We start from the raw sequence: 14,252 nt of genomic DNA on the forward strand, positions 1-14,252 counted from the left end.
CATACTCTAGTCCAAGGGTGGGCAAACTTTTTGACTCGAGGGCCACAATGGGTTCTTAAACTGGACCGGAGGGCCGGAACAAAAGCATGGATGGAGTGTTTGTGTGAACTAATATAAATTCAAAGTAAACATCATTACATAAAAGGGTACGGTCTTTTTTTTTTTTTTTTAGTTTTATTCATTTCAAAAGGGCCGGATCCGGCCCGCAGGCCGTAGTTTGCCCACGGCTGCTCTAGTCCCAGTAAAGTCAGTTCCCTTAGGAAAAGCTTTGGAGTTCATTTTGGGGTCAGAGACTATGACTCTTTTTCTTTGAGTGACACCCCTGATTTATTAGCAGGGCATTGGGCAGGGTGGTAGCTTCTGGTATCCTTGGCTTGCCTTTTCCAGCACAAAATCTCCCCACTACAGCCACCTAGGGTGAGGGGAATTGGGGTGTAATATTCATACCTGCTGCACATGGGTAGAATTTCTGCCCTAGTAGTAAGGGTTGAGTGTGATAAAGATAGGTCCTCTGCTTTTTTCGGGAAGAGAGCCTGGAAAGGAGAAGGATGAGGATTGCTCTGTCCTGCCTGCCCCTTTGGGAGGGATACCACCGCACTTGATGGGGAGCTTTGGGGAGAGGAAGCCCTGTGTTCTTGGCTGCTCTCACATGGAAAGAAGCTTCTGTTGTGCTGAGCTGGCAGTATAGGGGCTGAAGTCTCAAATTGAGTCCTAAATGCCAGACATTGAAAGTTTTTTATTGAGATTTAGTAGACATCTTACCTAATAATAGGCAAATATGTAAATTGACTGTCTTTCCGCTACACTCACCAGACAATCAGGAGAGTATGCAAATTAACCCGACAAAGATGGCAGTTAATTTGCATACATAGGCACCAAGCGGCGGAGCGAAGACTGAAGGCTCCGGCCAGAGCGAAGGCCTGGGTCCAGGGTGCCGTAGGAAAACTGGTGCTGGCAGCCAGGGGAAGGGAAGGCCTATTGCATGAATCTCTTCATGCAACAGGCCTCTAGTTAATGAATAATATTTCTTCATTTGCTATATGCAGTTTGGACAATTTCTAGAGACATTAAACAGCTTCTTATGTTTATTTATAATTTGAACCAGTTCTAGATGCTTCACTGGAGCCCTTTATGCTGCCATTTCAAAAGTTGTCCTCCCACCCTGGGCTGCCTCTGCTTCCATTTGTAAGGGTATATCTAACAGCCCTGCTGGATTCAGACTACAAGTGCCTCCACCATTTTTGTTCAGTCATGTTTTCTTAACATTTATTCCATTTAGAAGAATTTAATTAAAGCTTCTTTACCAGACTAAAAAGCTTGCTATCATTTACCTGCTCCCTGGAATAGGATAACCGTGGGGCATCTTATCTGGGCAAGAAATTTCTATCCTCTTAATGTCTCTGCATTAATGGTGAATCCTGTTAGTGCTGATTTTCTTTTGTCTAGTCCTACCTTCCCTAAAAGTCTTTTTGATCTGGTAGTCAATTTTGCTTTACCTACCACATATGTTGTACCCATTGTATGCTAACTGCCCGAATAAAATTATGAAATGTTATTGATACACAAAATTGTTGTGTTTTCTAAGACAAACTCATGCAGTAGTGGTTACCCCTAAATATCCCTTTATCTATGTATGCCTGAGGGTCTCTCATAGACCACCTGAATTACAGGAGCTGTGGTTAGTCTCCAGTGTGAGTCCAGTTGTGTTTCTCATTAATCTGTCTTCTTGAGTAATATTCATGTTATATATTCTTTAAAAAAAAGGTAAGATAAAAAGTGTTTTGACATTTATGACCTGCTACGTAAGTGGCAGACAACTTTCAACCACAACTTGGTATTTTTGTAAGAGATGGTCATCAAAATTTATAGTTACACAATGATCTTTGGCTCAACTATTGAATAGGCCTCTTAAGGGTTGATCGGGAGGGAAGTCATTCTTATAGATGTTCCAGAAGGGTTTGTGGTAGTGCATGTCATCGGTAAATTGAGAGACAACAGGTAATCACATTAGTGTCTCTTCATTTAGCCAGTGTAAGAGTTTCTGTGGTTTTATCAAATAAATATGAACTAAGTCACTCTAATAGCAATGTTTCACAGGTCTGCTGCCCCTCAGGCCATTGCATTTTGTTTCAGTAATGGCAGAGGCTTCAGCCAAGAAAGTAATTTGCCCTGATAGGAATACAATTCAAGATTAAGAGACAAAATTATTGGTATCTTCCTAAACGTATCTCACAAGACACTGAAGTTATGTTTACTTTTTCCTCTTGAATAATTGATTTGTTAGCTCCCTTCTTCAATTATAATTCACCTTCTTTCATTAATTTGCATAATTTATTTACCTAAACATATCCTCCCAATATAAGTCCAGTTTGTCAGGTGATTTAGTTTGGCAGCTGAACTATCATCGTACCCCAACCCCTATACATTTCCTATCATATGCATTAACAAATCTGTATGCCTTTTCACTGATTTTCTTGCTTTAGTGCAATATCTCTGTACAAACATTAAATTAGATGTGGTAAGAGCAGATTCATTCTCTCTCTCTCTCTCTCTCTCTCTCTCTCTCTCTCTCTCACACACACACACACACACACACACACACACACATCTCAGGAGAAAGGCATTTAGTCTTTCATCCATAAGTATATAGGGCTCACTACAGGTATTTTTTGTAGATTTTAAAAATCATATTGACATAGAACGCTTCTATTTCTTGTTTGCTGAGAAATTTTATTGTGAATAGATGTTGGATCATTTCCAATGCCCTTTCTGCATCTATTGAGATGTTAATATGGGGGTTTTTTTGTCTGTTAATAGTGAATTGCACTGATATTTGAAGTGATAAGCCAATGTTGCAATCCAGGGATAAATTCTACTTGGTCATCATGTATTGTCTTTTGTTTTCAGTGGTTCTCAACCTTCTGGCCCTTTAAATACAGTTCCTCATGTTGTGACCCAACCATAAAATTATTTTCATTGCTACTTCATAACTGTAATGTTGCTACTGTTATGAATCATAATGTAAATATCTGATATGCAGGATGGTCTTAGGCGACCCCTGGCTTAAATGCATAATTTTGGATTTGATTTGCTAAAATTTTAAGAATTTTCATATTTGTGTTCATGAGAAATTTTGGTCTACAGTTTATTTTATTTCCTTGTACTTTCAATATCTGATTTCAGTATCAAAGTAGTGCCAGCCTCTTAGAATGAGTTGGTAAATATTCTTGCCTCTTCCATTTTATAAAATGTTTTGTTTAAAATCAAATCATTCCATCATATTTTCTTGACCTGATTTATTTCTTTATAGCATTTACTTTGTTTTTTTGTTTTGTTTTGTTTTATTTACTTTAATAATCTTTGTTTAAAATTGGCATTATTTCTTTCATAAATATTTGGTAAAATTTAGCGGTAATGTCATCTGGACCTAGAATTTTCTTTATGGCTACGTTTTCAAATGTAATAGACTATTTAATATAAGACTATTTAGATGATTAATTTTTAAAATGTTGTCTTTGGTAATTTGTTCCTTTCCAAAGGAATTTGTCCATTTCTTCTCAATTGTTTAATTTATTGTCATAGAATTACTCATTGTATATACTTTAAAGTATCTATAGAATGTATTGACTTCATTACTGGTATTTCTCATTTGTCTTCTCTATTCTGATAAATCTGGCTAGAGGCAAATCAATGTTATTGATCTCAAGTGTTTGCTTTGATTGATTTTTCTACTGTTCTTATATTTTCTAGTTCATTGAATTTTCTTTTACCTTGTATTCTTTCTTCTGCTTACTTTGGGTTTGATTTATTATTTTTGTTCTAGATTTTTAAGATATAAGCAAAAGCATTGATTCTGCTCTATTATAGGCATTTAGTGCCATAAATTTCCCTCTAATCACTCCTCTATTCTATACATAGATTGTGCTTTTGTAAATTTTATTAACTGGAATTACATCCTACTTTGCCTTTTGATTTATTCTTTGAATAAGTCCTTTAGAAATGTTTTATTTTACATAGATTTGAGGATTTTCCAAGTAACCTTTTATTATTGAGTTCTAATATAATTCCTTTGGTGTTATTGAAGAGAATTTTAAGTTTTGAATTCTTTTATATGGTCTAGAATATCTTTTATCATTGTAAGTTCTCTGTAGGCAGTAGAAAAGAATGTACATACTGCCATTGTTTAGATAAGTAGTTTATAAATGCTAATTCGTTCAAGTGGGTTGATAGTATTGCTATCAACCTACATAGCCTAATTATCCCAGTCAGTTTGTCCCAGTCAATGTTCAAATAATATTATACCATTTCATATATAGATAAGAACCTTGCAAGAGTATACTTGCATTCCCCTCTCCCTTTTTTTGTTCTATTATTATCATGTTTTACTTCTGTGTATGTTATAATTTACATAATATGTATATATTTTACTTTTGCTTATTTAATTATCTTTTAAAGAGACTTAAATAATAACAAGTTAATTTACATACTCACCATTTACATGATTTTATTCATATTTGAAGATAAAGATAGAATCATTTTACTTATAGCTGCAGAACTTCTGTTAGCCTTTTAGTGTGGGTCTGCTAGTGATACATTTTTGACCTTTTGTATGTGTGCAGTTATATATCAAATCTTGTTTTTCAAAATTATTTTTTTAATATAAAATTTCAAGTGACATTTTCTTTTCTTTTAGTATTTTAAACAGACTGCTCCACTGTCTTGGGCTTGCATTGTTCCCAGTAAAGTGTCTTTGTTTTATTTGTGTCTCTGTACATGGTTGTTTGCTTATTATTTTATTTATATTAATGGCTGATAGTAATATTTTTTATTTGTCATTGTGATTTGATTATGATGCTTCTTGGTACAATTTTTTAAGCCATAGGTGTAGTCTATTTAAAATTAAAAACAAACTCAAGTCCCGGCCAGCAGGGCTCAGTGGTTGAGCATTGACCTATGAACCAGGAGGTCACTGTTTAATTCCGATTCCCAGTCAGGGCACAAAACAATAACAACAACAACATAACATCAAGTGAGGTTTCTCTTGACAGTAAAATTTAAAGCAGATAATCCTGACAAGTAATTTTCATAAAGATAGATATCTAGGTAAAATGTAGCACCTTATTAGATAAATATAACTTTTTTATATTTATCTTTTTAAAATTAGATTTTAATTTTTAGAGCAATTTAAAAGCAGTTTTAGGTTCACAAATCAAGTGAGCACAAGGTACAGAGATTTCCTATATGCCTTCTTTCCTCACACATGCATAGACTCCCCCAGTATCAGTATTCTGCACAGAGTAGTACCTTTCGTATAATTAATGTACCTATATTGACAGAGTGTCATCACCATTTGCATTAGAGTTCACTCTGGGAGTTGTACATTCTATGGATTTTGACAAATGACACATGTACCCACTATTATGATACCATACAGAGTAGTTTCACTGTCCTAACTGTCTTCTGTGAACTGCCTCTTCCTTCCATCCTCCTTAGGGTAACCCCTGGCAACTATTGCTCCCTTTGTTCTCGCTGTAGTTGTGCCTTTTCCAGATGTCATGCAGTTGGAATCATGCAGTGTATAACCTTTTAAGATTGGCTTTTTTTTCATTTAGTAATATAGTAATATGCATTTACATTTCCTCCATGTCTTTTCATGGTTTGTTAGCTCATATTTTATGGTAGAGCTGAATAATATTCCATTGTCTGAATATACCACAGTTTATACATTCATCCATTAAAGGATATCTTGGTTACTTTCACATTTTGATAATTATGAATTTTATAAATACCCATGTGCAGTGCAGGATTATGTGTAAAGTAAGTTTTCAACTCATTTGAGTACATATCACAGAGCACAACTACTGGAATATATTGTAAGAGTATATTTACACTTGCTAGAAATTGCCAAACTGTCTTCCCAAGTGGCTGTACAGTATGACATTCACACTAGAAAAAAATATAGGCAGTAAAATCTTGGACATAATCTCGTAGCAATGTTTTTTTCTGGTACGTCTCCTTGGGCAAGGGAAACAAAAAAAATATATAAGCAAATGGGACTATATCATTGTTGTTTTAATTTGCAACTCCCCAATGACATATGATGTTTAGCATCTTTTCATATGCTTGTCATCTTTACATGTTCTTTGGTAAGGTGTCTGCTCAGATAGATCTTTTGCCTACTTTTAAATTGGTTTATTTGTTTTCATACTGTTGAGTTTCAACTGTTCTTAATAAATTTTTCTTCCAGTGTGTGACTTGTCTTCTCATTCTGTTGACAATACTTTTTGCAAAGCAGAGTATTTAATTTTGATTAGCTCATTAAGCCATGCTTATCAATTCTTTCTTTCACGGATTTTGCCCTTGGTTTGTGCAGTCATGCAGTGCTTAACAAATGGAAATGCATTGTTAGTTGATTTTGTTGTGCGAACATTACAGAGTGCATTTACACAAACCTAGATGGTATAGCCTCCATTTTCAGAATAGGGTTTTATCCCTACTGAATATTTGCTCTGGCAAGTAATTTTCCTCCAAAATCAGCTTATCTAAAATTTTCCAAAAATTCTTCAGTTGCTTCTACATCAGCACTCACAAACTCACCAGTCACATGCACATTATGTAATAAGTAATAATACTTGAATTGTTTAAAGCACCCAGAACTAGCAGTAAGTCTAGCATTGTAGTCAGGTCCAGACTTTTCTTTCAACATCACAAAAACAAACTTTTTTATTTGATCGTGATTGTCATGGTGCTGTGAGGGATATATTTCTGTGTCTGGTCTGCAATCCAGGTCATTAGCATTTTGTCCAAATTTGATAGAGGATCTTTCTGAACTTTCTTAGTCTCATTGCCTTCAATGAAGCAGGCCCTTTAACAGCTTCCATCATTTTCTTCTTGTTTTTCAGATCATAGCTATGGTGGAATGGGACATGCCTGATTGGTGAGGCATAGCCATCACAAATTTTCCAACCTCCTAGTCCTTAATCACTTTTAATTTCATTTTCAGGTCAATCACTCAATGTGGCCTCTTACTGAAAACATTAGCAATGGATTTTGTGTGCTTAGGGGCCATGATAAACTAAACAGCACACGACTGACTCAAGCACAAGAAAAATAATGCAATCAAGAGCCATGGTAAACAAGAGATGTATGAAGTTGCTACTGGTCCAGCATCACATAAATTAGTGTTTTACAGCAAACTCTTTTTATAGGTAGAAAAATATACTCTAAAATAATGACAAAAAGTATAGAATAGTAAATACATAAACCAGCACCATGGCAATTCATTATCATTATTATTAAGTGTTATGTACTGTATATAATTATATACTATTATATTAACATAATGTATTACCTGGAACATTGATTATAATAAAAAAATCTTATTTCTTTAATGGATGTTTATTTCTGATATACATTGATTCTATACAATTGAGACAATGCCCATGTACTTATAGATAATTTGATGATGACTCTAAGTAATATGAACATAATTATAATAACTTCATGACATTTTAATAAAGTATTAATAAGTCTATTGCTATTAAAACATTCATTATATTCTCTACTCCCATTAATCCAACGCTTTGAGTAAATACATGTGAATTCACTAGAAATGGAAACAATTCAATAACCCAGATGCTTATTTCTATAATGCCAGACAGTTGGATATTTGTTAATCCAGTTTATAGGCTCAATAATTTTTTTCATCTAAAATAAACAATTAGCATAATATGGAAAACATTAGAAGAAAATATATATGTGTATGCAGCAATTTAGACTGCAATATGTTTTCATATAAAATAGATTAAAATAAGATGGTTATAGTTTGAAAGTTTGAGAGATTTCATCATTTAGATTGCTTTAGTAATACAATTTGCATAATGTGATTGGATGTTAAAATAACAAATTTAAATAAACATAAAATAGTTATAGACTAAAATTTATATTTATGATAAATATGAATATAATCTATAATAATAAAAGAGTGATATGCTAATTAGATCAGACATCCTTCCGATGTCCTTCCAGAGGTCCTTCTGAACGACCTTCTGGATGAGGCCGCAGCAGTGGGGGCTGAGGCGTTCATGGCAGTGGTGGGGACCGGGCCCCTTGCATGAATTTTATAATTTTGTGCATTGGGCCTCTAGTGTTTATATATAGTCAGTTTTATGTATATGAACATTCTATTTAGCCAACTTTCACTTAGTAACATTATTTTAAGTAATGAAATCCAGAAGACTATATTGAGAAGAGTATCCAAGAAGAGGAGATTGAGTTAGAAAACATAACATTGATTACAACAAAAATGTTTGCCTTCTCCAACATATATATATATATATATATATATATATATATATATATATATAGTGAGAGAGAGAGAGAGAGCTGGCATTACAAAGTCATGGGCATACATATGTTTAGCCTTAAATGATATTGTCAAGCAAGACTCCAAAAGAAAAGTTGAAAATTTCTTTGAAAAATTGTCAATTTCTATTAAAGTTGAACATAATCACTGTAACCTAGCAAATTTACAGTGGGATTCAAATATGCACCAGAAGAGAGGCACAAGAATATTTAAAGAAACACTTCAAATTAGCTAAAACTATAAAGAGTCCAAATTTCAATAGCTTTAAATGGGATAAACAGTGGTATATTTATAATGGAATATTATATAGAAGTGAAAAATTCTACATACAAAAGCATGGGTGGATCTCACAAATATAATGTTGAGTGAAAGAATTTAGTCACAAGATTACATACTTTATAATTCCATTAATGTTATGCTCAAGAACAGCAAACTAATCTTAGATGAGACAAGGCAGAACCAGTACTGGTTACCTTAGAGACAGTGTTTAGCTTGTAGGTTCTGAATGGTGGTTAGTTTGAGCTGTACATTTAAGAAGTGTGTATTTTATGCATGTTATATTTCAATAAAATATGAGTTTAATAATAATATTCCAGCTGTAGGAAATGAGAAAATTGGATCAAGGAAGAAAAAGTGACTTAGGCAGGAAGATGGCGACCGGCAAGAAGGTAGGGAGGGAGAGAGTGTGAGAGAGCGAGGGAGTGATAGAGTGTGTGGATGTGTGTGGTGTGTGTGTGTATGAGATAGGGACAGTTAAATTCTGCAGGTCTACCAAGGGGCTGCCAACCCGGGCAGTCTTAGACGGCGGAGCCCCGCTCCCTGCGCGGACACTCCTGGGCAGCCAGCGTGGGCACAGAGACTATGCCATCCTGAGAAACAGAGCTGCTTGAGACAAGGATCCTGGCCTCAGGACAACCCAGTCTGGTCTCAGACGCAAACTAGGACCCTGCAGCCACTGGGGACAGAGACCTGCGACCACAGCTACAGACCCACAGACACCAAGAATCCAGACATCCCAGTGGCAGATTTCTGTGAGTAACAAAGCCCATCCCCCTCCCGGCAGGCTCACAGGCAGCGCCATAGTGACTGATAGACCCGCCCCTCACACAGCGTGTGCCATTGCAGGAATTTGAGACTGAGAGCTTGCAGACACTGGGAATCTGTTCCCCGCAGCACCTCTGTAGGAACTTGAGCCTAGGAGGGCTCAGACACTGGGAATTTGTTCCCCGCAAGGCAATGGGGCGACCAAACCCTAAGCCCATGCAGGGCTGTAGTGCTACCTGACTTTGATTCTGGGCAAGCGCTCACTGAAGTCCCCCAAGCTGACTGGGACCCTGATTCTCCAGGAGGGAGGCAGCACTAAGCACCAGTGACTTGACTCTGTTTCTTACCACACGCGCCTGGGATCCCTGATTCCCAGTGCATTCACACTAAGAGCCAGTGACTCCAATTCTTGGTTTATGCGCACACAGGGACCCTGAATCTCAGCACGAGGCTGAGATACTGGATTCTTGGGGAACTCTGACCCCTGGCACACGCTAGGGGGCTCTGATTTTCAACACACGCCTGGGGGGGGGTCCCTGTTTCAGCGGTGCAGGCGGGGTCCCTGATTCTACTGTGCGCACACCAGGCCACACTGAGTGCTGGTAACGCTGCCTCTGGGTGAGCCTGGTTTCGACCAACCCACGACAGTCACACATCTTAGTGTCGGAGCTCTTCAGTGACACTAGGGTGGTGCGAAGCTCCCACTGCACATGGCCCAGGCCCACGCAACTAGACTTTGAACCTTCTGGTGATAGTCAAAATGGGGAGACGACACAATCCCCAGAGGAAAGAAAATGAGGAGTCGCCAAGAAAAGAAATTAGTGAAATTGAAGCATGCAACATGACAGAAAAAGAATTCAGAGTAATGGTTGTACAATTCATTCACCGGATGGATGAGAAAATCAACAACCTATGCAAGAATCAGGAAGAAATGAAAAGTGATATAGCTACAATCAAAAACACCATGGAAGGTTTCAATAGTAGACTAGAAGAAGCAGAGGAACGAATTAGTGAGTTAGAAGATAAGGTAGAGAAACAAGCTCAATCTGAACAGCAACTGGAGAAAAAAATTAGAAAGCAGGAGGAGAGCCTAAGGGAGCTTTGGGACAACATGAAATGAAGTAACATACGCATAATAGGGCTGCCAGAAGGACAAGAAGAGCAGCAAGGATTAGTAAATCTGTTTGAAGAAATAATGACAGAAAACTTCCCAGATATAGCAAAGAAAAAAGTTACACAAGTACAGAGAGTCCCAAGCAAGATGAACCCCAAAAGACCCACACCAAGACATGTCATAATTACAATGGCAAATCTTCACGACAAAGAGAGAATCTTAAAGGCTGCAAGAGAGAGACAGAGAGTTACCTACAAAGGATTCCCCATCAGATTATCAAATGATTTCTCAATAGAAACACATCAAGCTAGAAGGGAATGGAAGGAGGTATACAAAGTGTTGCAAAGCAAAGGTCTGAATCCAAGAATACTCTATCCAGCAAGATTATCAATCAAAATTGAAGGAGAAATCAGGAGCTTCACAGACAAAAAAAAGGCTAAGGGAGTTTATCACTACCAAGCCAGCAATGCAAGAAATGCTAAAGGGAATGCTGTAAAAAGAAGAAATAAAAAGGTAAGAAAGAACACAGGCACAAAAATAGAAATGACTACAAACAAGTACCTTTCAATAATAACTTTAAACATAAATGGACTAAATGCTCCAATCAAAAGATATCGAGTGGCTGAATGGATAAAAAGACATGACCCATATATATGCTGTCTACGAGAGACCCACCTCAGAACAAGGGACTCACACAGACTGAAAGTGAAGGGATGGAAAAAATATCTTTCAGGCTAATGGAAATGAAAAAAAAGCTGGGGTAGCAATACTTATATCTGACAAAATAGACCTCAAAGTGAAGGCCATAACAAGAGATAAGGAAGGCCACTTCATAATACTAAAGGGATCGATACAACAAGAGGATATAACCCTGATAAACATATATGCACCCAATGCAGGAGCACCCAAATACATAAAAAAAACTCCTGGAAGATATCAAGGGAGAGATTGACAACAATACAATCATAGTAGGGGACTTAAACACACCACTGACATCATTGGATAAATCCTCTAGACAAAAAAATCAGCAAAGAAACAGCAATCCTAAATGACTCACTAGATCAAATGGACTTAATTGACATCTTCAGAACATTTCACCCCAAAGCCACAGAATATACATTCTTCTCAAGTGCACATGGGACATTTTCAAAAATAGACCACATATTGAGTCACAAGCAAAGTCTCCCCAAATTCAAGAAGATTGAAATCATACCAAGCATCTTCTCAGCCCACAATGGCATAATATTAGAAGTAAACTACAATAAAAACAATCCAAAATACTCAAACACTTGGAAGCTGAATAGCATGTTATTAAATATTGATTGGGTTACCAATGAGATCAAAGAAGAAATTAAAAACATCCTGGAAACTAATGACAATGAAAACACAACAATCCAAAACCTATGGGACACAATTAAAGCAGTCCTGAGAGGGAAGTTTATAGCTCTACAGGCCTACCTCAAAAAACAAGAAAAAATGATAGTAAATCATCTAACTCTACAAGTCAAAGAATTAGAAAGAGAGCAACAAGAAAAGCCAAGAGTGAGCAGAAGGAAGGAGATAATAAAGATCAGAGCAGAAATGAATGACATAGAGACCAAAAAAACAATACAAAAGATCAATGAAACCAAGAGCTGGTTCTTTGAAAGGATAAACAAGATTGATGAACCTCTAGCCAGACTCACCAAGAAGCAAAGAGAGAGGATCCAAATAAACAAAATCACAAATGAAAGAGGCGAAACAACAGACCCCACAGAAATTCAAAGGATTGTTTAAAAAAATATGAACAACTCTACTCCAACAAACTAGACAACCTGGAGGAAATGGACATATTCCTAGAAAAAGACAACCTTCCAAAACTCAATCAGGAAGATTCTAAAAATCTCAATAGGCCAATAACTATGGAAGAAATTGAAGCAGTCATCAAAAAGCTCCCAGCAAACAAAAGCCTGGGGCCAGACGGCTTCACAGGGGAGTTTTACCAAACATTCAAGGAAGAACTAAAACCTATCCTCCTCAGACTATTCCAAAAATTTCAAGAGGAAGGAACACTTCCAAGCTCATTCTATGAAGCCAGCATCACCCTAATACCAAAACCAGATAAAGATAACACAATGAAAGAGAATTATAGGCTAATATCCCTCATGAACATAGATGCCAAAATACTCAGCGAAATTCTAGCAAATCGGATCCAGCAATACAGCAGAAAGATCATACACCATGACCAAGTTGGATTTAACCCGGGGATGCAAGGATGGTACAATATCCACAAATCAATAAACATGATACCTCACATAAACAAGTTGAGAGATAAAAATCACATAGTCATATCAATTAATGCAGAAAAAGCATTTGACAAAATCCAGCACCCTTTCTTGATAAAAACTCTCAGCAAGGAATAGAAGGATCATGCCTCAACATAATAAAAGCCATATATGACAAACCCACAGCCAACATCATACTCAATGGTCAAAAACTAAAACCATTTCCCCTAAGAACAGGCACAAGACAGGGATGCCCACTCTCACCACTCCTGTTCGACATAGTACTGGAAGTACTAGCCATTGCGATCAGACAAGAAGAAGAAATAAAAGACATCCAAATTGGAAAAGAAGAAGTAAAAATGTCCTTATTTGCAGATGACATGATACTGTACATAGAAAACCCTAAAGACTCCATCAAAAAAGTTATTAGACTTAATAAATGAATTCGGCAATGTAGCAAGATACAAAATTAATGACAAGAAATCTATGGCATTTCTTTACACCAATAGTGAACTTACAGAAAGAGAAACTAAAAAAGCAATCCCATTTACCATCGCACCAAAAAAATTAAGATACCTAGGAATAAACTTAATAAGGAGGTAAAAGACTTATATGCGAAAAACTACAGGACACTGAAAAAAGAGATTGAGTAAGACATAAGCAGATGGAAGAACATACAGTGTTCATGGGTTGGTAGAATCAACATCATCAAAATGTCCATACTACCCAAAGCAATCTATAGATTCAATGCAATCCCTATTAAAATACCAACAGCATATTTCACAGATCTAGAATGAACATTCCAAAAATTCACCTGGAATAAAAAAAGACCTCGAATAGCTGCAGCAATCCTGAGAAAGAAGAACAAAGTAGGTGGGATCTCAATACCAGATATCAAGCTGTATTACAAAGCCACTGTTCTTAAAACAGCTTGGTACTGGCACAAGAACAGACATATAGATCAATGGAATAGAATAGAGAACCCAGAAATCGACCCAAACCACTATGCCCAATTAATATTCGACAAAGGAGGCAAGAGAATACAATGGAGTCAAGACAGTCTCTTCAATAAATGGTGTTGGGAAAATTGGACAGATACATGCAAAAAAATGAAACTAGACCACCAAGTTACACCATACACAAAAATAAGCTCAAAATGGAGAAAGGACTTAAACATAAGACGGGAAACCATAAAAATACTAGATGAATCCACAGGCAGCGAAATCGCAGACATATTCCAAAGCAATTTCTTCACTGATACTGCTCCTAGGGCAATGGAAACTAAAGAGAAAATAAACAAATGGGACTACATCAAAATAAAAAGCTTTTGCACAGCAAAAGAAAAAAAATCAACAAAACAACAAGAAAGCCCACTGCATGGGAGAACATATTTGCTAATGTTATCACTGATAAGGGTTTAATCTCCAGCATTTACAGGAAACTCATACAACTTAACAAAAGGAAG

This window comes from Myotis lucifugus, unplaced genomic scaffold (assembly GCF_000147115.1).
Source record: "Myotis lucifugus unplaced genomic scaffold, Myoluc2.0 scaffold_11, whole genome shotgun sequence".
Classification (NCBI taxonomy): domain Eukaryota; kingdom Metazoa; phylum Chordata; class Mammalia; order Chiroptera; family Vespertilionidae; genus Myotis; species Myotis lucifugus.